Source organism: Heterodontus francisci, chromosome 32 (genome assembly GCF_036365525.1).
Source record: "Heterodontus francisci isolate sHetFra1 chromosome 32, sHetFra1.hap1, whole genome shotgun sequence".
NCBI classification, from domain to species: domain Eukaryota; kingdom Metazoa; phylum Chordata; class Chondrichthyes; order Heterodontiformes; family Heterodontidae; genus Heterodontus; species Heterodontus francisci.
In genome coordinates this window covers 34,930,651-34,957,306 of record NC_090402.1, presented here as the reverse complement: position 1 = coordinate 34,957,306, position 26,656 = coordinate 34,930,651, and positions in this window count along the sequence as shown.

Below are 26,656 nucleotides of genomic sequence, written 5' to 3'. Positions count from 1 at the left end.
GTTGATGGTCGGCACAGACTCGGTGGGCCGAAGGGCCTGATTCAGTGCTGTATCTCTAAAATAAAAAAAATAAATAAAAAATAAATTGTCTATAGCACACTGCAATTATTCATATGAAAATAGTGGCTGGAGTTTAAATGGGAAGAAAAAGCAGTGAACCTATAAGAAAACAACAATCTTAATTACATTAGAAAAGAAATGTTCTTGCTGATTTTTAAGAGAGTTTTCTTCCTATTTACTGTTACAGTCTTCATTTTCCATTGAAACAGATCCAACCCAGCCCATTGTAAGGGATTCATATTCTCACATGTGCAGGCATCAGATTTTCAAAAATATTTGCGTTATACAGCAAAGTGGGTAGCATATGTCATTCTATAGCAACCTGTTTGTCATTAATTCATCACTGTTAAAGATGCTAAAGGGCACTATTCCATTGTGGTCCCTGACCCCCATAAGATGTCATGGTAAATGTTCAGCAGGTGATATTACAAGGGCACTACATAAGAAATAAATGTCCTTGTGCTGCTTCATTAAGATTCATTGTGCTTAGTGCTTATACCGATCACTTAATTGCCCAGATTGATGGAAAAACAAAGAAACCTGTTTTTTACAGCTTCATTTTTATTTTTGTTCTTTATGTTAGACTGGTTGCTAGGTAGCATTTTAGTGACCTTTACCCCCAAGTTTGGCTTACAGCCACAATATTTCCATTTAATTAAAGCTTGCAGAATGACAAAATTTAAAACTTAACTGTTTATTCCCTATTCCGCATTCCCTATTCCTCATTGTGAAATTTAAAAAAAAAGGTGGAAACTTGGGTGTAAATTATTTTACTTTACATCTGCACACAATATTGCTATTTCTCCTCCAAGTGCTGAGAGAGAAAGATAATTATTTCAAATTAATGATTTTCAGAGTCTAGGGGTTGGATTTTCATTATGGAACCAGGAAGCAGGAGCCTGGTCTGGTTTTGGATCTGAAACCTACAACCTCTAGGAAGCTAATTCAGATTGCAATTTTCAAGTGGAAAAGCCTTAATTGATATGGAGACGGGTTTCCTGTCCTCTTAGAGCCAGTGGGTCAGATCAAGTGTGGGCTCATGTAGACCACCGCAGCAGCCATCACTGAGGCTGCTGGTTGTCCTGAGGGAGAGATCTGCCTTCCACAGCATCCAGAGGGAAGTGAGATGTCACAGGGGAGCTGGAGGCCAGGGACTAGAGGCAGGACAAACCCTCACTTCAACAGCCCACCTTGATCTAATCCTGGAAGCCATGAGGAAGAGGAGGGAGGCCCTCTTCTAAAAGGGTGGCAGGAGGAGGCCACCTCTGTGCAGCAGGAGCACCTCTCCATTCTGCCTCTTCTTCCTCCTCTTCTCTCGCCTCATGCCCCACCCCCTATGAGCTGTCTCCTTCCAGGGCCTCACTGTCTTCAAGGATCACAGGGAGGGCCATATTATGGAGAAAGCAGCAGACCACCACAATGACAGAGACCCTTGCAGGAGAGCATTGGAGTATGCCACCCGACTGATCCAGCCACCAGAATCGCATCTTCAGAATCCCAAAAGTTATCCTGCTGAGCAGGTGGCATTAGTTGTATCACCTCTGTGCCTCTGTCTGGGACTCCCATTGATGGGTCACTAGCCATCTCTTCAAGGGATTTCCTTTGTCCCCTTTCAGCCCCCCACTCTGCTCCTCTGGCCTCCTGCTGTCCAGGTTGTTGCATCAGCCGCAGCTTATCGTGGCTGTTCTGTCCAATGTCAGAGTAGCCTGTTCCTATCTGAACTCCTTCAGCTGGGCTTTGTACATTCACCAGGCCTTCCCCTGACAACCCAGCTGCCCCTGTGATGCCAGTGGACTCATGTCCCTCTCTGGTTTCTTGTCACTCTTCACTGTGATATTAAACTCTTCCAGCTGCAGCAATATCCACACTGAGACACACCTGAAGCAGCTAAGCTGTATTTGCTGCCTCTGAATTAAGTTAGTCAGCCCTTCCTATAGTCTGCACAGCCCTCCACATTGATCACATCTTCACGATCCTGTCTTGTTAATCCCATGGCGTTTTTCCCGTTCCCAGCCTTTAAAAAATGCTCCCTGCGAATGAGCTCAATCGGCAATTTAATAGAAGTGTATGCACGACCCATTCCCTCACTGCCAGTGTCCTTTAAAAATGGCACCACATTCCGGAGGCAGCGGGTCCCAGTGCCGACCTCTGAGAACACAATGTCAAATCACGCTTGCTTCCGTACCCACACTTGAAAATATGGCTCTCGTAGTGTGCAACACTAACCCTTAAAGTGAGGCATCTGTCCTACATGGCATAGTTGTTTTACTATGTCCATTGAAATAGCAGATAAAAGTAATTCATGCAAATGCATTAACTTGTTTATCTAAAGTTTCACATAATAAACTGCAAAATTAAAGCCAATGGGATTATAAGAGCAGTGGCAGCATTGATACAAAACTGCCTGAGATAGAAAACAGAAAGTAATGATGATCAGTTGTTTTTCAGACATGAGGGTAGTATATAATGGTATTCTCCAGAACATTATTAGGGCCACTGTTATTTTTGATATATATTAATGACCTGGGTTTAGGGATAAGGGATATAATTTCAAAGTTTGCAGACAACACAAAAGTGAGGAGGATAGTAGCAAACCTCAGGAAGATACAGACTGGTGAAATGGGCATACAAGGCAGATGCACAGAACTGTTATTTGATGCATTTTAGGAGAAAGATTGATGAGAGGCTACAGACTAAATTCTATAATTATAAAGGGGCTCAGGAACACAGAGCCCTGTGGGTTCATACACAAATCTTTGAAGGTGACAGAACAAATTAATAAAGGGATAGGGTACTAAAGCAAGGAAACATGGAAACATAGAAAATTTACAGCACAGAAGGAGGTCATTCAGCTCATTGTGTCTATGCTAGCTGAAAAAGAATTATCCAGTCTAATCCCACTTTCCAGGTCTTGGTCTGTAGCCCTCTAGGTTATGGCACTTCCAGTGCATATCCAAATACCTATTCAATGTGATGAGGATCTCTGCTTCTACCACCCTTTCAGACCGTGGGTTCCAGACCCCACAAGCCTCTGGGTGAAAAACTGTCTCCTCAGCTTCCCTCTAATCCTTCTTCCAATTACTTTAAATCTATGCCCTCTGGTTTTTGACTTCTCTGCTGAAGGAAATTATGCTGAACCTATATAACTCATTGGTTAGGCCTTAGCTAGAGTATTGCATCCAATTCTGGCCACCATACTTTAGGAAGGATGTCAAGGCTTTTAAGAGGGTACAGGAGATGTACTAGAATGCTACCAGGGATGAGTGACTTCAATTATATGGAGAGATTCGAGAAGAAGGAATTGTTCTCTTCCTTGAAACAGAGAAGGTTAAGGGAAGACTTAATAGAGGTATTCAAAGTTACGAGGAGTTTTGATCAAGTAAATGGAGAATGGGTCTGTAACTGGAGGACAAGGATTGAAAATAATTAATTGAGAAACCAGAGGAGAGACGTTGAGAATTATTTTTGCCCGAATAATTGTTATGATCTGGAATGCACTGCCTGAAACTGTGGTGGAAGCAGATTCAACGGTAACTTTCAATGAGGGAATTCTCCAGAGCTATGGAGAAAGGGCAGGGAGTAGCATTCATTGAATAGCTGTTTCAAAGTGCACCAAGTTCTTTCATATGCACGATGGGCCAAATGAGTTCCTTCTGTGCTTTAAGAATCCATGATTCTACGATTTCATATGATTTCAACCAAAAAGATAAAGACATTTACATCGCAATACTTCTTGTGCATATATTTCATTGCAATTAAATTTATTACCACTACATAAATTGAAGGAAAAGTTTTCTCTGTGAATATTAATAGCCAGCACCCACCACTAGATTCAATTGTTGATCACACAAAGGTGCTTTTGTTGTTCTGACATAAGTTGGGCAACTTACAAACTTCCTCCATGATCTGTTTAAAAAAAAAAAAAAATTTTCTATTTAACAGCTGCTGGATGAGCACTTGAAGTGAAATAAGTGAAAAGTGGTCCTGCTGTAAGAAAGGGTTTTAGAAATGCAGAATGGATTTAATCTAGCTCCCTTACTAGGTCAGTTGGAATTTGTTTGGTTAAACAAAATCTGTGCTTTCTGATATATTTAACTTGTTATTTTGCAAACTTTGTCTATTCTAGAAATGGAATTTTACAAATTATGTTGAGTACTTACTGAGTTAGGAAGATCCCAAATTCTCATTTTTGGATGTCACTAGAAGTATAAAACATTTATTGATTGGTAAAATGCTGACTGATAATCATTACCATAAAAATAAGACTCAACAACCTTGTGGGATGACAGCACAGCTGTTAATCCTTAAGTGGAGATGCAGTCGGCATCAACTGAATGGAATGTCCAAGTTGTTAATGTCCATCATGATCTCAGTTACAGGCCAAAACAATGGACAAAAACCAGAACAAAATTATCTCTCCAGCTCAATTGCATATATTAAAAATAATGGTTGGATAAATTGGAATAGTTATTTTTCAGAATCTCATTTCCATGTTTCTAAATCATTCAAATAAAGCTCTAATAGTTTGTGGTATAATTTAAAGTTACTGGATTATAATTTTGTCACATTTGAGTGTTCATTGATTCATATTTTGTGTATGTCTAAAATATGCTGTTTTCTGCCTGGTTTACTTCATGAAACAATACCAATAATGGACCGTTTTCAGGGGGCTATTGTAGAATGTGCTGAACTGTCTCTGACAATGATTTCTAGTCCAGGGATGTTGGATAACCTAGGTCGCTATGTTCAAGATGATAGTTGTATCTTTGTTACGGAATATCTCCCTGATGCTTTTTCTGTCTTAAGTGGGATAAATCCAAAACATAACACTGGTGCTTAGTAATATGTATGGTTTAGGTGTAACAGCCACAATTGGTTGACTGGGTACACATTACACCAACTTTTATAAATTGAAAGAATTATTGGAGCCATTGCTTCACTATTCATTCAACACAAAATCACATTTTGCAGCAGCAATTGACATTGCATTCACCAGTAAATGAAAGCCAAGCTAAACTAAGTGGATTTGAGTACAAATGGATGAGTGCTGAATGCTAAGTATGTGTTGTTATTCCAACAGAGTTGAGCATGAATCGTGGAAAATTTGGCATTATATGTTTAGTTCTTACTATATTCAGGGTGGAAGTTCTTAAAGGATTAAACAAAAGATTTTGGCAAATTAAAAAAAACATATTAACATGCAGAACAACAGACCCTGGACTGCAAAAGTATTTTATTATGAAACACTTTCAGATCTTGTGACATGATAAGCTGTATAAATACAATTTTTGGTATAAATTATGTCATTCAATAGCTGATATAAAGCTTATTAAATAAATGTAACAAATCCGAAGTAAATTGTCTGGAAATGTGTTGTGATATTGCTTTAATTTCTCCAATACTGATTAACATATGATTGAATATGTAGATAGTTTAGTATACATCATCACAGGAAGTAATGCAAGTTAACATGTAATACATTAGTTGGAGCAATGTTAGCAAGTAGCACGTATATTGAAGAGATCTCCTAGAATCCTGTTATTCTTCAATAAAGAACCCTTTGTTATGGTGTTTGGTCTGTTTGTGTTAAGAGCCAACAACACAATAAGGTGGCAGCAATGTAGATGAACACAATATGGTGACAGTGATGTAGATGTACACAACGTGTTAGCAGTGGGTCATAGTGACAGTGATCACAAGCATGGCATTGTGAATAATGGGAGAAGCCATAAAAGCCCGGGACAACACTGAAAATAGCTGGAAGAAGCAGCAGCTGCATGGTTTAGGACCGGATTCGAAAATCACCCTTGAGAATTAGTACTTCGAGAGAATAATCTAAAAGGGAATTTTAGCTGAGCAGTAGTCGACCAGACAGGCAGTGTTCTGGTGGAATCAGGCATTAAAAATACAGTCAATCTGAATAGGGGCTGGGAGAAAAGCGATCTGTGGATGGAGTCTCCCCGTGAAGAATGTCATGGTCCTGCAGTTTTTTTTTCGGGAAGTTGCAGTTTACCTTTAAGGCTTGCAAAGGTATTGCTTTAAGAACCAGCAACCCTCAGGAGTTATAGGAAGGTGCATTTTTTTAACCTTAGAAACAGCCATTTGGAGACTGTGATTCAAAGGGCGCATTTTCATTACCATAGATACAGTCACTGGGAGTGCGTATTAAGCGATACATTTGTTACAATTCAGTTTTGAACTGGCTTTTTAGTTGAAGACAGTTTGTTCTAACAGAACAGAGACAGACAGCTGTGGTGTTTAGCACCTGAAAAAAGAGCTCTCAGCCATTTAAACTGAAGGAATAGGATTTTAGTCTGTTTAATTATTATTATCTCTCAAAATTCTAAAAAAATGTCAAGCCAAAAACAGAGATCTCTGGTAATTTGAACTGAAGGAAGGGAAGTTAGATTGACAATTTTTTATCCCTCAAAAACTCTAAAGTCAGATTGATTCTATTGAAAATATTTGCAAGTCTTTAATTGTTGAAATTTGCTGGAGAAGGAAAGCATCACTAACTGCTAGAGTTAGACTATGGACTGTTCTACTGTGGAAGAACCTTTTTTTTTCCACATCAGACGGCTGTGAGGACTTCAAGCAACATGCTTTGAGGACTTCAAGCAACATTGGACTGTAAATTTGCAAGGACTCTATTTTTTCTATTTTAAATGTTTACATCTTCATAGTGTTTAAGAATTTAGTTATTCTAATTAAAGAGTTAATTTGTTGATTTCAAGACACCTGGTTTGGTTCGCCTCATTCAGGGGTTAATAGATGGTCCAATTTGGCTGGGTCTTTCTTTAATTTGGAAAGTTTTAAATGATGTGTTAGGCAATCTGTGGACCAATGGGATTGAATTAACAGTGCATTTCTCCCACCACAATCAGAATCGTATATTTTGATTGGGGGCTTTGACTGGAGCAGTCGGTCGTAACAAAAGGCTGAAAGCCAGCACAGAGCTCAGGACATGGCAGAGGTCCAGTGCTGCAGATGCAGCAAACCCGCATTGTTTTTCCTTGAAGAAAAATCATTAAAGGGCAAGTGGTTTAAGGGGAATGCCCTGGCAAAGAATTCTTGTGAAGCAAGAAATTTGACACCATGACAATGAAATATCCAGCTCTAAACTGGAAGGTTCTAGACATCCTTCATGAATTCCATCTATTTTGACAGTTATGCTTTTTAGACCTTGCAGTCACAGAGCCTGACATGCAAGCAATAAAAATAATGATAGCAACTGGAAATGAAGGTCTCCATCACATTAACACTTGACTGTCAGAAGCAGACCAGAAAGACCCATCTAAACTCTATACAACGCTGAAAGATCAGTTAGGAGTCAAAGTCAACATCAGAATCCAGTGATTTGAACTGATGGCCTATTGACCACAGCCCAAAGAAACTATTGACCAATTCATTAGTAGATGTTGAGAAAAAGGCAAAGATTGCAATTTCTCCGAAGCAGAACAGTCCGAGAGAATAATGGGGCTGGTCATAAAATTGACTCAAATAGAGGCCTTCCAAAGGGATCTGCTTGATGAGAAAAAAGGATATGACACTGGCAGTCCACTTAAAATTGGCAGAAAATACAAAACCATAGCTGCACGCAGGCAATATCTACAAGTGCTTGGAGCAGCAAAAACCATAGGTGAAGTAGCCAAGGCATCTTGACAGGGCAAGGTGTGCAGAAAGTGTGATCTAATGCATCAGCCATGTAACTGTACTGCATTCAGAGATATCTGTAAGTGGTGTGGTTTAAAGGGACACTGGGTATGACTGTGTAGAAAATCTGGCAGCGAAGAAGTGGTCAGAAGCCACAGCAAGCCACAGTGCAAAAACAAAAACAGATGCCACCCAGAGGCAAGAATAAATAAAAGAGTTCACCATGTACCATTTCAAGCAGAGGCATATCCATGACATAGGCAGAGACTTGGATAGCAAAGAAAGCACTGAAAGAGGCAAACTCAAGCTAGAAAGTGAACAAGCTTTCCATACAGTGACAGTCACAAAACTAGAAGCTTTCACCACAGTTGAAATTATATGTCCTAACAAAAGTGGCAAGCACAAGCTACGACTAAAGATAGTTACTGGGCAAGCACCTATATTTTACCACTACAGATACTCAAAGACATATACCTAGCAACATGGGAGTCTATGTTACAGCCAACAAAAAGCTAGACTCACCACATATAATGGTTCACCAATCTACTGCATGGCAGCATTGACGTTAAAGTGCAGATATAGAGATTCTGCATGGTCGCCACAAGTCTTCTATGTCATTAACACCATTGGTCCATCGGTAGCAGGACTACCAGCATGCAGTGAATTCCAGATCATGATTATTCATGAGATCAGTAAAACACCAATGTTAGATAGTCAAAGCAAGTGTGACCTTAATGAGTCTATTCAAGATCTGCAGCAGAAATACCTGGATAGATTTGATACTGTGGGCAGTTTTATAGGAGACACTGTTCTTCACCTGAAAGATGACACAATTCCCTCCGTAGATCCACCACGGAAATGCAGTGTCCACATAAAGGACACGATAAAGACCGAGCTTGACGTGATGCAATGACAAGGGATTATTGACTGTGTTCAGCAACACACTGATTAGTGTAGCACTATAATCACTGTAATTAAGAAAGATGGTACCATTAAAGTAAGCTTCGATCCTAGAAAATTAAATCGAGCCCTGAAAAGGTCGCCTCACAAGATACCTACTTTAGAGGACCTCAACCCAAGGCTTGCTAGAGCCAAGGTCTTCTCAACGTTGGATGCGAAACATGGATATTGGTCAGTGCACCTTTCCAAGGATTCACAGGAACTAACGACATTCAGAACACCATTTGGGAGGTATTGCTTTCAACGATTGCCATTTGGTCTGTCAGTGAGCCAAGTTCTAACAGCATATGGATCGCATTACCGAGAGTGTTCCTGACTGTGTTTGCATTGCAGATAACATAGTGGTGATGGGAAGTACCAAGGAAGAGCATGACAAGAATCTTCACATTCTAATGGGGACAGCTGGAAGAGAAGGTCTTGTATCTAACAGCAAAAAAAATGAGCTATCAAAATGAGCCATATTAACTTCTTCGGTTTAATCTATTCTGACACTGGAAATATGAGGAGATCCCAGTAAAGTTGAGTTCAATCAATGCCTACTCCTCAAGATAAAGAAGATTTACAGAGGTGGTTGGGTCTGTTTAACTTCCTAGCACCACGTATCTCGAATTTCTCTGAGAAAGTATTATCACTGCATGAACCTCTCAAGAAAGATATGCCATTCTTGTGGCATGAAGGTTATCAGCACTCATTTGATTCGTTTAAGCAGTCACGCTCTGCTGGAACATGTTTATAATACAACGACTCCAGGGAAGAAACTACACTCGAAGTAGAAAAGTGTCTTAGAGCATGTCTGTTACAGGAAGGTAGATCAATTGCGTTTGGTTCTAAAAGCTTGTTGTCTGCTCAGGCGAACTATTCAAACATAGAATGAGAAACATTGGCATTAGTGTTTGGTATCTCCAGATTCCTATTCAGCAAACATTTTGTTGTTTAGACCGATAACAAGCCATTAGCAATGTTTTGGCAAAAATCACTGACTAGCACGCCACCTTGACTCCAAGGATTGCTAATTAAAGTACAGGGGTACGATTGCAAGATCCGATACAAACCTGGAAACCTCATGGTTACATCTGACACATTGAGCAGGCTGATCAATGTCCAAAAGGCAGAAGATGTATTGTTGGATCTCCAAGCAGACAAAGTAGGTGTGGAACTAGAATATGTGTACTACATCGACCTATTGCGATTTGGACAGAACAAACGTGAACAGTTCCAAAGAGAGACCTCCAGAGATCCTGTCCTCAGGGCATTATGGCAGCTCATCATCAGTGGATGGCCATATACAATGCAAGAGGTTCCCACTGACCTCAGAACCTTTTGACCATATCGTGACGAATTAGGGATATCAAGTGGGGTCATTTTTAAGGGCAGACAAGGATAGACACCGAAAGCACTTTGTCAAGATATTGTTACCCAATTACATAAAGGTCATATGGGCATTGAAAGATCAAGACAACTTGCACATGAGACAATTTATTGGCCAGGGATCAATAACGACATAGACCGAGCAGTGAGGATGTGCAATGCATGTCAGGAGCATCAGCTGAGTCAACACAAAGAGCCACTCTACTCTCATGATGTTCCATCACATCCATGGTCAAGAATAGCTAACGGCTTATTTACTGTCAGAGGTGAAGATTTCTTACTTATTACTGACTACTTCTCCAAATTTCTTATCATTCGCCAACTGAGGGGTACATTCAATGCATCTATAGCAAACATGATGAGTGTAGTTTTCAGTCTTTTTCATTCCCCAGAGGAGATAGTGTCAGATAATGGTCCACAGTACACCAATAAGCCATTTCAAGATATGCACAAAGTGAGCTGTAAATCATATTACATCATAGCAAATAAAGCAGAAGAGCTGAGGGCACAGACAGACATATGGCAGTATGATATCATAGCTATTACAGAAATATGGCTTAAGGAGGGACAGGAATGGCAGTTCAACATTCCTGGTTACAGGGTTTTCAGATGTGATAGGGAGGGGGATAAGAAAGGAGGGGGAGTGGCAGTGTTGATCAAAGAAACTATTACAGCTGTGAGAAGGGATGATCAGTTGGAAGGTTCATCAAATGAGGCCATATGGATTGAGCTAAGGAAAAAAAAAGGAGCAATCACACTGCCGGGAATATACTATAGACCCTCAAACAGTCAGAGCGAGATAGAAGAGCAGATATGTAGGCAAATCTCTGAGAAGTGCAAGAACAATAGGGCAGTAATAGTAGGGGATTTTAACTACCCCAATATTAACTGGGATAGTTTTAGTGTGAAAGGAATTGAGGGAGCAGAATTCTTGAGGCGCATTAAGGAGAACTTTTTTGGCCACTATGTAGCAAGTCCAACAAGAGAGGGCGCAGTTTTAACTTTAGTTTAGGAAATGAAAGTGGGCCCGGAGAAGGAGTGGCAGTGGGAGAGCATTTTTTTGGTCGTGATCATAATGCAGTCAGTTTTAACATAATAATGGAAAGGGACAAGGATAGAACAGGAGTTAGAGTTTTCAATTGGGGTAGGGCCAATCTTACTAAGCTGAGGAGTGATTTAGCGAAAGTGGACTGGAAACAGCTACTTGAAGGTAAATTAGTGTCAGAGCAGTGGGAGGCATTCAAAGGGGAGATTCAAGGGGTTCCGAGTAAACAGGTTCCCAACAAGAAAAAGGGTGGGACGGCCAAATCTAGAGCCCCATGGATGTCAAGGGGCTTGCAGGATAAGATAAGGCAGAAAGGAAAGCTTATGCCCAACACAGAACTCAATACGACAGAAAGCTGAGAAGAGTATAGAAAGTGGAGGGGTGAAATCAAAAAGGAAATTAGGAAAGCAAAGAGAGGGCATGAAAGAATATTGGCCAGCAAAATCAAGGTGAACCCAAAGAGGTTTTATCAATACATTAAAAGGAAAACTAAGGAAAGAGGAGGACCCATAAATGACCAAAAAGGTAACCTATGTATAGGGGTAGAAGATGTTGGTATTATTCTTAATGAATACTTTGCATCTGTCTTCACAAAAGAGGGGGACGATGCAGATATTCTAGTTAAGAAAGAGGGGTATGAAGACTTGGATGTGATTAACATAGAGAGAGGACGTATTAATGGCTTTGTCAGGGGGAGATCATGTCTAACAAACGTGATTGAATTTTTCGAGGAGGTGACGAGATGTGTAGATGAGGGTAAAGTTGATGTAGTGTTCATGGACTTCAGTAAGGTTTTTGATAAGGTCCCGCATGGAAGATTGATTAAGAAGGTAAGAGCCCTTGGGATCCAGGGCAATTTGGCAAACTGGATCCAAAATTGGCTTAGTGGCAGAAGGCAGAGGGTGATGGTCGAGGGTTGTTTTTGTAATTGGAAGCCTGTGACCAGTGGTGTACCACAGGGATCGGTGCTGGGACCCTTGCTGTTTGTAGTGTACATTAATGATTTAGAAGTGAATATAGGAGGTATGATCAGTAAGTTCGCAGATCACGAAAATTGGTGATGTCATAATAAGTGAGGAGGAAATCCTTAAATTACAGGATGATATAGATGGGCTGGTAATATGGGCAGAGCAGTGGCAAATGGAATTTAATCCTGAGAAGTGTGAGGTGATGCATTTTTGGAAGGACTAACAAGGCAAGGGAATATACAATGGGTGGTAGGACCCTAGGAAGTACAGAGGGTCAGAGGGACCTTGGTGTCTTTGTCCATAGATCACTGAAGGCAGTTGCAGAAGTTGATAAGGTGGTTAGGAAGGCATATGGGATACTTGCCTTTATTAGCTGAGGCATAGAACATAAGAGCAGGGAGATTATGATGGAGCTGTATAAAACCTTAGCTAAGCCACAGCTGGAGTACTGTGTAGAGTTCTGGTCACCACAGTATAGGAAGGATGTGATTGCGCTGGAGAGGGTGCAGAGGAGATTCACCGGGATGTTGCCTGGGCTGGAGCATTTCAGCTATGAAGAGAGACTGGATAGGCTAGGGTTGTTTTCCTTACAGCAGAGAATGCTTCGGGGAGACCTGATTGAGGTATACAAGATTATGAGGGGCATAGATAGGGTAAATAGGAAGAAACTTCTTTCCTTAGCGGAGGTGTCAATAACCAGGGAGCATAGATTTAAGGTAAGGGGCAGGAGGTTTTGAGGGGATTTGAGAAAAGAAATTTCACCCAGAGGGTGGTTGGAATCTGGAACGCACTGCCTGAAGGGGTGGTAGAGGCAGGAACCCTCAAAACATTTAAGAAGTATCTAGATGAGCACTTGAAACGCTATAGCAGACAAGGCTACTGGCCAAGTGCTGGAAAATGGGATTAGAATAGATAGGTGCTTGATGGCCAGCATGGACACGATGGCCAAAGGGCCTGTTTCTGTGCTGTATAACTCTATGACATTAACATCCTTGAAAGTTGATAAATCACTAGGGTGGGATGATATGTACTCCAGGCTGTTCAAAGAAGCAAGAGAGGAAATAGCGGAAGGTCTGACCATCATTTTCCAGTCCTCACTGGAAACAGGACAAGTCAGGAAAACTCTTCAGAGTCATCAGCTGATCAGATCATCGTCAGTCCAAAATAAATTACTGGTAAGACAAGAGAAAAGGAAAATCACACAAGGAAAAGCCGTTCTTGGCGAAGGATGCAATGTTATTTGCTTTAATGTGGAATATGTTAAATATTTTTGGGAAAATCTTTTTGGGATAGAACTTTCTGGGTAAAATGTAGTAGACTGACTTATGGATGAAGGTTTTATGAATTGTGCTCCTGGCACTTTTCTTTCTCTGAAAAATAAACCAGGTGGATTAATTTGAAATGAAGCTATCATGACTGCAGACTAGAAAGTGGGCATGCACTTGCATGACCCTATTTTGATGATTACAGATAAGCTGCAAGTTGATGTAAAAGTTGCAGCTCCTGATTGCCATAGAATTGTGTGCAAGGGACCATTGGAATATACAAAATGCCATCAATGATACCTGGAGATTTATATCAAACAGATTGCATAGGCCACTCATTCTGCTACCAGATGTCTGTGGCAAATGAGATGAAATTGTTTGTCCCGGTTGCAAAGGGTTTTCTTTGACATTGCAAGGTAGGTGCGCATCTGTCTGTAGGAATGGCACCGTGGATAAGGGTGAGTGGAGGCAATCTGTATCCAATGCAATTGATCTCGCCTACAGTCCTTGCCTTCATCTTCATCATGCTCTGTTGGCCTGGAAGATATATCTTATCATAGAAAATCTCAGTGAACGTCATTTCTAGAATTATATTTGGAGCAACTAAAAAGCTGGCAACCTAAACTCTTAGGTAAAAATCTCATTAAAATTGAAAATAACACCTAGCACAAAACTGGGTGAATTTTCTTGTCTTTGGCAAATTCCTGATACATAATCAGGCCAAGTAGATTATCATGACAAGGAAATTAGATAGAAGTTGTTTATTGCTGGTTTGCCACCATTGATTTGCTTGGCCTGATTTCCTCGCTCTTTTTAGCCCTTCCGGTGATTCGTCCTCCAAGTCCTGTATGGCTCAATTAAATCTATGGTAATAAGGAACAATAACACTGAGGTTCCAAGTTTTGTGCTTCTAAACTGGCAACGTGTTTAGGGTAAGACTGAGACGCAGCTGGTGCCAGGAACAGCAGAGACAAGCGGAAGTAAGGAGTTTCTAAGCCTGAAAAGATTCATTAGCAATTTCTGCAACTGAGAAACAGCTTTTTGTGTTTTTTGTTTTGTCAGTCTGCCTACACAGGCCTGATCTTGTTTCTGATGGTATTTTTGTCCTCCTCCCCCTCTGTAACCACAGTGAAGGCTTCTCAGAGCATTTACAACATTCTCTCTTTGCTTATCCTGCTGTTAATATAAAGGGGCTGAGGAGCACCACAGGATAGAGCAAAGGAGAGTCTGGCAGTGTTTAAGGATAATGCAACCCATCAGATATTGACACTCTCCCACAGAGTTTTCAGGTAGCCCAGGTAATATGAGGACCTCACTGAGGAGCTGTGTATAGAATGAGATCACCTAAGAGACAATAGGGTAGCTCTGTTACCTACTGCATTACGATCTGCAGCCACAATCATCTGCCCCCATTGCTCTCTCTCTGGCGATAACAATGATCAACACACTCAATTTTTTTAAACATCCTTCAGGCTGCCACATGTGATCTCTGTGCTATGAGCCAGGCTGCAGTACAGGCATGCATTCCTCAGGTCACTGACACACTTTATAGGAGAGCTGAGGAATTTGTCATCCTTGGCATCACAGTAAGGCACAGTGAAATAGTCATCAAGTTTTAGGGCATTTCTAGCTATGCCAAGGTCCAGCATGCAATCAGCAGCACCCACATTATTCTACGAGCTCCCACAGAACACCCCTTCAACTACTTCATCAGGAAAGACTTCCATTGCTTGGTAGTCATTACTGCAAGATCCAAAATTAGAGGTTTTCTTGACCAGGCATTGTGAAAGTTTAGTTGCACAAGCTGTCTTTAGGAGGATGAAGAGTGTGCTGTTGACTCTGGTCTGCAGTCCTGCGGGTGAAACAGTTGACAGTCAGTACTGGTATATCACCTCTTTTTTAACCAAAGGTATTGAGGGATATGGGGCAAAGGTGGACTTATGGAGTTAGCTTGCAGATCAGCCATCTTGTTGAATGGCGGAACAGGCTAGAGGGGCTAAATGGCCTATTCCTGTTCCTATGTTCCTTCTCTAGGTGGCACAAGTGAGATTCCCAGCACATTTGATGGCCAGCCATCCAGCGGTCTTGCATCCCCTTAGTCAATTTCCTCTATCTATCTTTGCTGAAACCTGTCAACCTGCTATTAAGAAAGGACCTGGGACACAAGCAAACATTTCTTAATGTGGAAAAGATTATGTTATCCTGAAGTACGAGCAAGCCGTTCAGGCCAAGTATATCTGCGCGGCAGCCTTATTGCCTTCAGCTTACTCAGAACTTACCTGCCTAAGTCACTTACACGAGTAGGGACCTCACAACAGCTGGAGGCTCATATTTTTATTCGGCACCAATGTGCACTTAAGATCATAAGAAATAGGAGCAGGAATAGGCTATTCGGCCCTTCGAGCCTGCTCTGCCATTCGATAATAATCAATGCTGACCTGCTTGAGTCCTTAACTCCACATTCCAGCCAGCTCTCTATAACCCTTGACTCCCTTGTAGATCAAAAATTTGTCTATTTCAGCCTTGAACATATTCAATGACCCAGCATCCACTGCTCTCTGGGGAAGAGAATTTCGAAGATTAATGACCCTCTGAGAGAAAAAAATTCCTTCTCATATCAGTCTTAAATTGGAGACCCCTTATTTTGAAAATGTGCCCCCTAGTTCTAGATTCCTCCATGAGGGGAAACATCCTCTCAGCATCTACCCTATCAAGGCCCCATAGAATCTTAAATGTTTCATCAAGATAACCTCTCATTCTTCTAAACTCCCAACTTGCTCAAACATTCCTCATAAAACAATCCCTTCATCCCAGGAATCCGCCTTGTGAACCTTCTCAACTGCTTCCAATGTAAGTATACCCCTCCTTAAGTAAGATCAAAACTATACACAGTATTCCATGTGCTGTCTCACCAAAGCCCTGTACAATTGTAGCAAGACTTCCCAGCTTTTATACTCCATCTCCCTTATAATAATTGCCAACATTCCATTTGCCTTCTTAATTACTTGCTGTACCTGCATGTTAATTTTTCCGATTCACATACGAGGACAGCCAGATCACCCTGTACTGCAGCATTCCGGAGTCCCTCTCCATTTAAATAATATTCTGCTTTTCTATTCTTCCCACCAGAGTGGACAACCTCACATTTTCCCACATTATACTCTATCTGACAAATTTTTGCCCACTCACTTCACCTATCTATATCCCCCTTGCAGACTCTTTGTGTCCTCCTCACAACTCGTTTTCCTATCTATCTTTGTATCATCCACAAAATTAGCTAAAATACATTTGGTCCCTTCATCCAAGTCATTAATAAAGATTGCAAATAGTTGCGGCCCTAGCACTAATCCCTGTGGCACTCCACTAGTAACAGTTTGCCAACCTAAAAATGGCCTATTTATCCTGACTCTCTGTTTCCTGTTAGTTAGCCAATCCTCTATCCACACTAATATATTACCCACCACCCACCCCCCACAACCCCCCCCAAAAAATTAGCTCTTATTTTGTGCAGTAACATTCTTTGTGGCACCTTAGCGAATGCCTTTTGGAAATCCAAATACACATCGACAGGTTCCTTTTTATCCACCTTTTTATCCATTGTTACATCCTCAAAGAACTCTAATAAATTTGTCAAACATGATTTCCCTTTCATAAAACCATGTTGACTCTGCCTGATAGTATTATGATTTTCTAAATGTCCTGCTACTACGTCCTTAATAATGGATTCCAGCATTTTCCCAATGGCAGATGTTAGGCTAACTAGCCTATAGTTTCCTGCTTTCTGTCTCCCTCCTTTCTTGAATAGAGATGTTATATTTGCTGTTTTCCAATCCACTGGGACCTTTCCAGAATCTAGGGAATTTGGAAGAGTACAACTAATGCATCCACTATCTCTGCAGCCACTTCTTTTAAGACCCTAGGATGCAGACCACCAGGTCCAGGGGACTTATCAGCCTTTAGCCCCATTAGTTTTCCTAGTACTTTTTCTCTAGTAATTGATTTAAGCTCCTCTCTCCTTTTTACCTTTTGATTTTCGACTATTCTTGGGATTCTTTTTGTATCTTCTACTGTGAAGAGAGATACAAAATACTTGTTCAAAGTCTCTACCATTTTCTTGTTTCCCATTATTAATTCCCCAGTCTCATCCTCCAAGGGACCAACAGTTAATTTAGCTACTCTTTTCCTTTTTATATATTTGTAGAAACACTTACTGTCTGTTTTTATATTTCTTGCCAGTTTACTCTCATACTCTAATTTCTCCTTCTTTATTTTATTATCCATAATTTTTTAGTTTCTAAAATTTTTCCAATCTTCTGGCCTACCACTAATCTTCACAGAATTGTATGCCTTTTCTGTCATTTGATACATCCTTAACTTCTTTAGTTAGCCATAGATGGTGCATCCTTCTCATAGTCTTTCTTTCTCAATGGAACATATCTTTGTTGAGAGTTATGAATTATTTCCTCAAATGTCTGCCACTGTTTCTCTACTTTCTCTACTTTTAACCTATTTTCCCAGTCCACCTTAGCCAACTCTGTCTTCATACCCTTGTAATTGCCATTATTTAAGTTTAAGACATTAGTTTTGGATTCAAATTTCTCACCCTTAGAATTTCACATTTAGTTTATCATGTTATGATCACTCTTGTCTAGAAGATCCTTCCCTATCTAACAAAAAAGCCTTGTCAAATACAAGACTGATGTTCAGTTTATCTAGCCCATAAATCAGGAGAATATGGGGGCAAATTGTATTACATCTGCCACAATACAAAAGTAAAAAGTTAGATCTTAGTCCAGAGGCACACTACATCCCATTACTAGCTTACTTTTAGCTTCATAAAGATATGGGCCTGCTGTTGAAGCTGCCTTTTGCAGTGAACAGGAGTACACAGTGTGGGGAACCAGCTCAAATTGTAATGGATTAATCATTAGAAAACTCAAATCATTCCATAATACTTCACAGGACTTCCCTGTCAGACATTTATCTTCAAAATGTATTATGTTTTACGGAAACATTTTCTAAAGTGCAACTCTCATTGCCCTTATTAATAGAATGCATTATTGTCATGTAGCACTCTCTGTTAGTTATTCCTATCAAGACTAATGATTATAGTAATTTACCAGCTATCCCCAGGAACACTCAGTAGCAAATTATATGAACAATGGCAGACAGGAAAAGATCCTTTGATTCATCCAGCCTGTCTCAAACAATTGTGATACTTTGGACTGGATTTAATCCTTCCCTTGGACATGGGGTGGGAGGTGAGGGGGGGGCGGTGAGCGGGCACACGACATGGCATGGGGTGGCGTCAGGTGGCATGTCTGACGTGGTCCTGCCCCCATGCCATTTTATTAACAATGGGCACCACGGTGGAGGGGAAGTCCATTGAGAGGTCAATTAAGCCACAACAGGGCTGCGTCCCACCACCACTGGCATTTAACTAGTGCTGAAGGGGCCCCTGCTGCATGGTGACACTGACAGGTGAAACCTGGCAGCCTCCTAGCAAGCTCAGGGAGGACCCCTCCTTGGGGTAATCTATGGCCCATGGAGGGACTCCCTTGGCAAGATCCCTGTTGAATTTGGCTGGGGTCCAATAGGGAACTGAGACGGTGATCCCCTCCCCCACCTTCTGGTCGAGGGCTGGGACCCCCATTGCCACTAAAAATCACAATGTATCATAATTAATACAACACATACCATCCAAAGGCTATTATTCTAATGATGCTGTCTAAACTATTAGGGCCTGTGTTTGGAGTAAAAAGTTGAAAGGTCATTCAACCCTTAGTAAGTACTTGGTGTGAATAAGTTGGTTAGTCCAAAGAGTAAACAGAGGATGAGGAGTGCACATGAATAATATCCAATCTCTTCACATGGGTAGCATATGTCAATGTCTGGAACAATGCATCTTTTATTCAACAAAGCCACAGAAACAGCATAAACCTATTACACATGAATGTAATCAGAAAAAAAGGGCTGAATTTTATTCTCACGCTGGGAATCCAGGCCCTCCTGATAACAGGCTATAAAGCTGGTGGCGACCCTGCAGGACCTACAGCCACACTTACGGGGCTCAGGCATCTAATTGGTTGCCATCAGGGCTGCTGTCCCTTTAAAGGAAGGCCTCCCACCCCCAGGAGTTGCCTGCGAATTTGAATGCCAGACACTCAGCTGTCTCAGCAGAGCTAGTGGGAGTGGTGGTCACTGCAGTGACTGCACCTGAAAGAAGAGGACGACGCCCTCCAGACCAGCTAAATGGGGAACACTGGGGACAGTTAGGCAGACCCCAGCCAAACAGGGGGTGTTGGGGATGGCAGGCAGCGACGTTGCTGCAGGGGCAGCCATTACTGGCCCTCTGTGGGCCAAAGAGTGCCCTAATAGGAGGGCTCCCCCTCCTCCTCAGCCCACAGGGAAGCCGCCAGGGTTCACCTGGCAGTCTCCCCATGCAGTGGAGGGCTCTCCCACCCCTGGGAAAATGCCAGCAGCAACAGGAAGTCTTTAATTGGCCACTTATGTGGCTCAATTGATCTCTGGCAGGATGGCTATTCTCCATCTTCCCCGCCACTGGCAAAGGGGCATGGCGGCAGGAAGACAGCGGGCACTCCACCTTCTCGTGCCATTTTAGGGACTCCCCTGACTCCCTGCCCATCTCCTGGGGGCTGCTAAAATCCAGCCCAAAGGTTCTACTAAAAAGGTCATTCCATTTGTATAGCAATTGAGAAAGGTCACAATTAATATTCTTAAATGTCTGTTTATATAGCCTGTAACAGTTCATTGTGAATTCAGTACCAACACACTTAATTCCAATTTTTCTTTTCCTGACACTTGAGTTAAGTGGATGGGAGTTGAAATCATGTTGTGTGGAGACAAAGAAAATTAATTATAACCTGTTACCCCATTTGATGCTAATGTTGCACAATGCAGTTTTAACTTTAATAATTTGTTTAGCTTGATTCATTTTTGAATAAAATGTATTACTGATAAATGCCACAAATCTGCCACCTACAATCAAGTATTAACATCAGTATGGAGCTGTTGGATTGAACTGAAGTTATTTATGACTTTAACCCCTTATAGGGACTAAACCAAATCAGCAGTTCATCCCTATGAATCCCCTTTAATTAAGTTCAAACCAGACAAATTCTTATAGACACTTATTTGGGTCCAAAGAATTGAACTAGCTTCCCCTCAAAGAAAGAAAACTAACAGAGAATATTACCATCTTTTGGATAGCCTATTTTTAATAATTATGGTGAAGTCATAAATATCCCAGATATTATAAGGATCTGGGAAACTCTTTTCAATACATATCTCTCCACTTAAAGAGACACATGGAGGGAGTTCTTGTAGTTGTATGCAGAATACTACATGAGACGATTTATTAACTTTTACATATTTATTAAAGAATTTACTCTCAGCACTACATGAACTGCTATGCCTGTGCTGGGACGAGGGAGCAGTACCCCAGGACATGCGCGATGCCAATATCATCACCCTCTATAAAAACAAAGGTGACCGCGGTGACTGCAACAACTACCGTGGAATCTCCCTGCTCAGCATAGTGGGGAAAGTCTTTGCTCGAGTCGCTGTGAACAGGCTCCAGAAGCTGGCCGAGCGCGTCTACCCTGAGGCACAGTGTGGCTTTCGTGCAGAGAGATCGACTATTGACATGCTGTTCTCCCTTCGTCAGATACAGGAGAAATGCCGTGAACAACAGATGCCCCTCTACATTGCTTTCATTGATCTCACCAAAGCCTTTGACCTCGTCAGCAGACGTGGTCTCTTCAGACTACTAGAAAAGATCGGATGTCCACCAAAGCTACTAAGTATCATCACCTCATTCCATGACAATATGAAAGGCACAATTCAACATGGTGGCTCCTCATCAGAGCCCTTTCCTATCCTGAGTGGTGTGAAACAGGGCTGTGTTCTCGCACCCACACTTTTTGGGATTTTCTTCTCCCTGCTGCTTTCACATGCGTTCAAATCCTCTGAAGAAGGAATTGTCCTCCACACAAGTTCAGGGGGCAGGTTGTTCAACCTTGCCCGTCTAAGAGCGAAGTCCAAAGTACGGAAAGTCCTCATCAGAGAACTCCTCTTTGCTGACGATGCTGCTTTAACATCTCACACTGAAGAGTGCCTGCAGAGTCTCATCGACAGGTTCTCGGCTGCCTGCAATGAATTTGGCCTAACGATCAGCCTCAAGAAAACGAACATCATGGGGCAGGACGTCAGAAATGCTCCATCCATCAATATTGGCGACCACGCTCTGGAAGTGGTTCAAGAGTTCACCTACCTAGGCTCAACTATCACCAGTAACCTGTCTCTAGATGCAGAAATCAACAAGCACATGGGTAAGGCTTCCACTGCTATGTCCAGACTGGCCAAGAGAGTGTGGGAAAATGGCGCACTGACACGGAACACAAAAGTCCGAGTGTATCAGGCCTGTGTCCTCAGTACCTTGCTCTACGGCAGCGAGGCCTGGACAACGTATGCCAGCCAAGAGCGACGTCTCAATTCATTCCATCTTCGCTGCCTTCGGAGAATACTTGGCATCAGGTGGCAGGACTATATCTCCAACACAGAAGTCCTTGAAGCGGCCAACATCCCCAGCTTATACACAGTACTGAGTCAGCGGTGCTTGAGATGGCTTGGCCATGTGAGCCGCATGGAAGATGGCAGGATCCCCAAAGACACATTGTACAGCGAGCTCGCCACTGGTATCAAACCCACCGGCCGTCCATGTCTCCGCTATAAAGACGTCTGCAAACGCGACATGAAATCGTGTGACATTGATCACAAGTCGTGGGAGTCAGTTGCCAGCATTCGCCAGAGCTGGCGGGCAGCCATAAAGACAGGGCTAAATTGTGGCGAGTCGAAGAGACTTAGTAGTTGGCAGGAAAAAAGACAGAGGCGCAAGGGGAGAGCCAACTGTGCAACAGCCCCGACAAACAAATTTCTCTGCAGCACCTGTGGAAGAGCCTGTCACTCCAGAATTGGCCTTTATAGCCACTCCAGGCGCTGCTTCACAAACCACTGACCACCTCCAGGCGCGTATCCATTGTCTCTCGAGATAAGGAGGCCCAAAAGAAAGAAACATGCAATACACTTTTCAGTGGGTAAGTATAACACAATATCAAAATTGAATAGAGCTATAACACATAATCTTATTTCGAACATAGAATCCAAAAGTTTAACCTTGCTAATGTTACAGCAAAATATCTTAGAATATCCAACAAAATTTAAAGTAAACTTTTACCTTAAATTCCCCAAGTAAGGCATAGGGTGAGAAGTATTGTTTGAGGAATTCAACACTTCTAATTTTTGCTTCAAAACCTCTCATGTTTATACTGTTGCTAAGGTGTCATATGACCTCTTAGCATATAGATGTTACCTTTCTCTGTGTGTTTTTCCTGCTTTTAAGATCTATATTTGGTAGTATCATTAACTAACTCTCCACTTAATGTTTGACTGGAAATCCCCTGTTCTTGAAGTTGTGAGCATTTATCTGGTCAAAATGTTCATAATTGTGTTTACTTGACCTCTTGTTCCTCTAAGTCCATTTCATTTATTGTCTTATTATCTATAATTGCCTTTTTTATCGTACCTGAAAGCAACCTTTTGAGCCGACCCCATAAAGTAATTAAGTTTATTGCTACCTCTTACTGATGTCGCACAGGATATTTCAATGTGTTTGTTTATCTTCCAAGACTCCGACAACAGAAACACAAATGCATTTCCCAACTTGTTTCTGGTTCATAATAGGGACCTTGAAGGACTTTGAAATTTTAACTCTACCTTCTTAAAGGGGAATGTCAGTGAGTCTTGAGAACTGACCATTTATTCAATCTTTAATTCTAAAAGGTATAATATATTAACTATATCTAAATGCTATCTAATTAAGCCTATTATACCTATATTCCATCACAGAATGGCCTGTTTCTGTGCTGTAAATTCTATGTAATGAGAGTTAAAAGTCATCATATCTGTGCAACCTATGCAATCAGATATATTTGAAAAGAAACTTTGTGGGATACAAAGGGGTTTCCATCATATGCAGTAAACCAAAAGTGAAAGAAGACATTACTCTGCTTGAAAATGGCAATGGGAAGCTGGAATCTAGGGACAAGCGTTCTCTCCTGCTTCAACTTTGATGTTGCTTTCCTTTCTTAGCAAGGCAGCAGCACTTTTGCCTCTAAACCAGAAGGTTACATGTTCAATTTTCACTCCAGGCTTCAGCACATAATTTAAGTTGACATCTCAATGGGTGAAGGAGTGTTACATATAATTGTAATTCTATGAGTTAGTGTTGGAGGGGTCATCTTTCAAATGTGATGTTAACCTGAGGTTCTGGTCTGCCCGGTCAGGTGCATGTAAAAGATTCCATGGCACCACTGGGAGAAGAGCAGGGGACTTCGCCCTGGCCTCCTGGCCAATATATATTCCCCCTCAACCAACATCATTAAAGAAAATCAAATTATCTGGGCACTATAACATCTGTTTTTGGGACATTACAGAAGTGATACAGTCAATGGAGAGTAATATTGAGCAATATTCCACCTGATCCTGGTGAATCAGTTTAAATTTACCCCTTTTGTCTCAGTCAGATGCTGACTGCTCTGCTGAGAGTTTCCAGCAGTTTTGGTGTTTGTTTCAGATTTCCATCTACACTGTTCGTCTCAAATACTCCACGTTTCACATTCTCATCACTCTCCGCATTGCTTTTTGTGTAACTGAGCCATACAGACCAAAAAGGCTCAGGTTTCATCCCTGGATTAAGTCAGCAGTTGGCCTCAGACTTCTTTGTTATAGATGAGAAAGGTGGCAAAAATTCCTGATCCAGATTGTTATCCTGTGACTCCTCCTGGATGTGCACTTGTGTACATATTTGGTGAGGACAGAATCGGGCTCAGCTGCGATGTCTCCTGTGATCAAACAACTTGAGAAAGTTCACTGTCAAATCTCACACGAGTGGGGTCCTTTTTGTACCTTTAGCATCAACCTTGCCCACTGGAAGTAAATATCAGCAATTAGAGACAAAACCTCTGTGACTTTCTAACCACTAATTTAAATGGTCACAAATCTTGAACAGAATACACCCAAATTTCCAATATGTGATTTCAGAGGGCAAGGTTCCTATCAGGCAGAAAAGTTGGAAAATGCCCCTATAGCCTTGAAGATACATAAATATGAGAGAGAAAGCATGTAAAAGAGAATGTATAGATATAAATAACTGGGAAAAACTGAACCAAGTGCAAGACAAAAATGGATGTAAATAAGATCTATATGCAAATTCTGATCTGATATGGTATCTGAAAATGCAAGGCTGGAGTAGCATCCAAATATTGTTACAGACAGAAAAGAGTGAGTTTATGAGAATGAATATTTATAATTACAGGGCTTGTAGTTTGGCGCCATTCATCACTTTAAGTAGTTTGGATTGTTTATATGAGTTATCTAATGGATGTACTTCTGGAAAATAAGAAAAACAATTCATAGATTTGTTGATAATTCATCATTGCCATATGTGGCCTGAGAGGGCAGTGTGCCTCTGTATTTATTTGAAGAATATACATTGGTTCACATTGCCTTGTCAACATCCTAACAATACTAAATAAATACCAGATGTTGAATTAAAATTCTTATATTTCTTGTTGCAACATAGTTTTGACAAACAGGAGTCTTCAGAGAGTAAACTGCTTAAGGTCACACACAACAGTGTAAAACAAATGATAAATTTAAGGAGAGAGTTGAAAACTCATTAGCATGAAAAGAGTAGTTTATTATTTACAGCAAGACACTTTCTTTTCTGGTTGACAGCAGAAAGAAAGCAGAGAAGGTGTCTGCTGTCTCTCCCCAAACAGAACGCCAACAAGGGTGGCTAAGTAGATAGGATCTTAGATCTTTGGCCTGTTCCAGTGAACATCAACGCAAGCTTGAGGAGCAGCACTTGATCTTTTGATTAGGCACTCTACAGCCTCGTGGACTGAACATTGAGTTCAACAACTTCAGAGCATGACTAGCCTTTTATTTAATATTTTATTTTTAACCATGTGCCTGTTTTTCATGTAGTCAGAGCTGCTCATTATTCTTATGCTATTAACACTCTCTCTGGACTAATGCTTTGTCTTTCACCACAAGCATTAACACACTCTTTGCCTTTGTCACAGGTCAGCTTTGCTATTTAATCTCTCCTGCCCTCTCAAACACCTTTCCCTTTGTTCTTTCTCCCACCTCCCTCCCCTTCACTTGCTTAAAACCTAATTCTTTTCTAATCTTTGCCAGTTCTGATGAAAGATCACAGACCTGAAACGTTAACTCTGCTTCTCTCTCCACAGATGCTGCCAGACCTGTTGAGTATTTCCAGCACTTTTTGTTTTTATTTCAGATTTCCAGCATCAGCTGTATTTTGCTTTTATCTTAGATTTAGTACTTCATTTTGCTGCTGACGAAAATTCATTGAAAAGTTTACTGGTTAATCCACATTATGAGGCACAAAAGGTAATGGGCAATATTTAACTTCTTTAAAAAAACAGACTCAATCTATTTAGCAATTTATAGCAATCCCATTCAAAGAAAAAGAGACAGTGTTGATTGACCAAAATTAGACTGGTGGAAATCCTAAACCGAGTCTTTGGAAACGGGGGTCTATCCCAAAAAATGTTCCAATTACTCAGAGTTCCTTGAGAGTGAAAGCAAACTTTTAGCAACAGGGCCAAGTCGAAGTTTGGAGTGTGTAAAATCTAGCAAAAACTTAACACCATGAAATATAAGGTAACTATGCTTATAATATCTTAAATGGTGCTTGATTTAAAACAAGGAAGATTACCTTGTTTTAACTAAATCCTTTGAGAATGAATACACAAAAACACTGTTGGTCCTCCTGGCTGAATTCTGCATTTCTTCTTTGATTTGCTTCTTTCAGTTGACTTGGAAGCCGTTAACTGTATCTTTGCTCAAGCAGGAAGTCACACCTGCTGTTTCTGTCTGCTGCAGCTGACACAGGGTTCTGATACTCCTGCTGGTATGAGTTACACATGCTCACAACTCAGCCTAAACTGCCTAATAAGAAACATCTGCATCTCCATTGTTGCCAATAGCAAAGTTCACACATTTTTAGTCTAAACATTTCCAAGAATAGCTCCAACAGTTTTAATGCAAGATGAATATATGGGAATAAGACATTTGGAAGTACTGAATGACTCCAGAAACCAGAAATGACATTACTACTGGAAAATTATTTCAAAATGTAAAGTGTTTCATCCTGTATTACTGCATTTGTGTTTTATAGCTACTCAGTGACATTAAAGTCAACTCCTCCCCCATCTCAGAGTCACTTT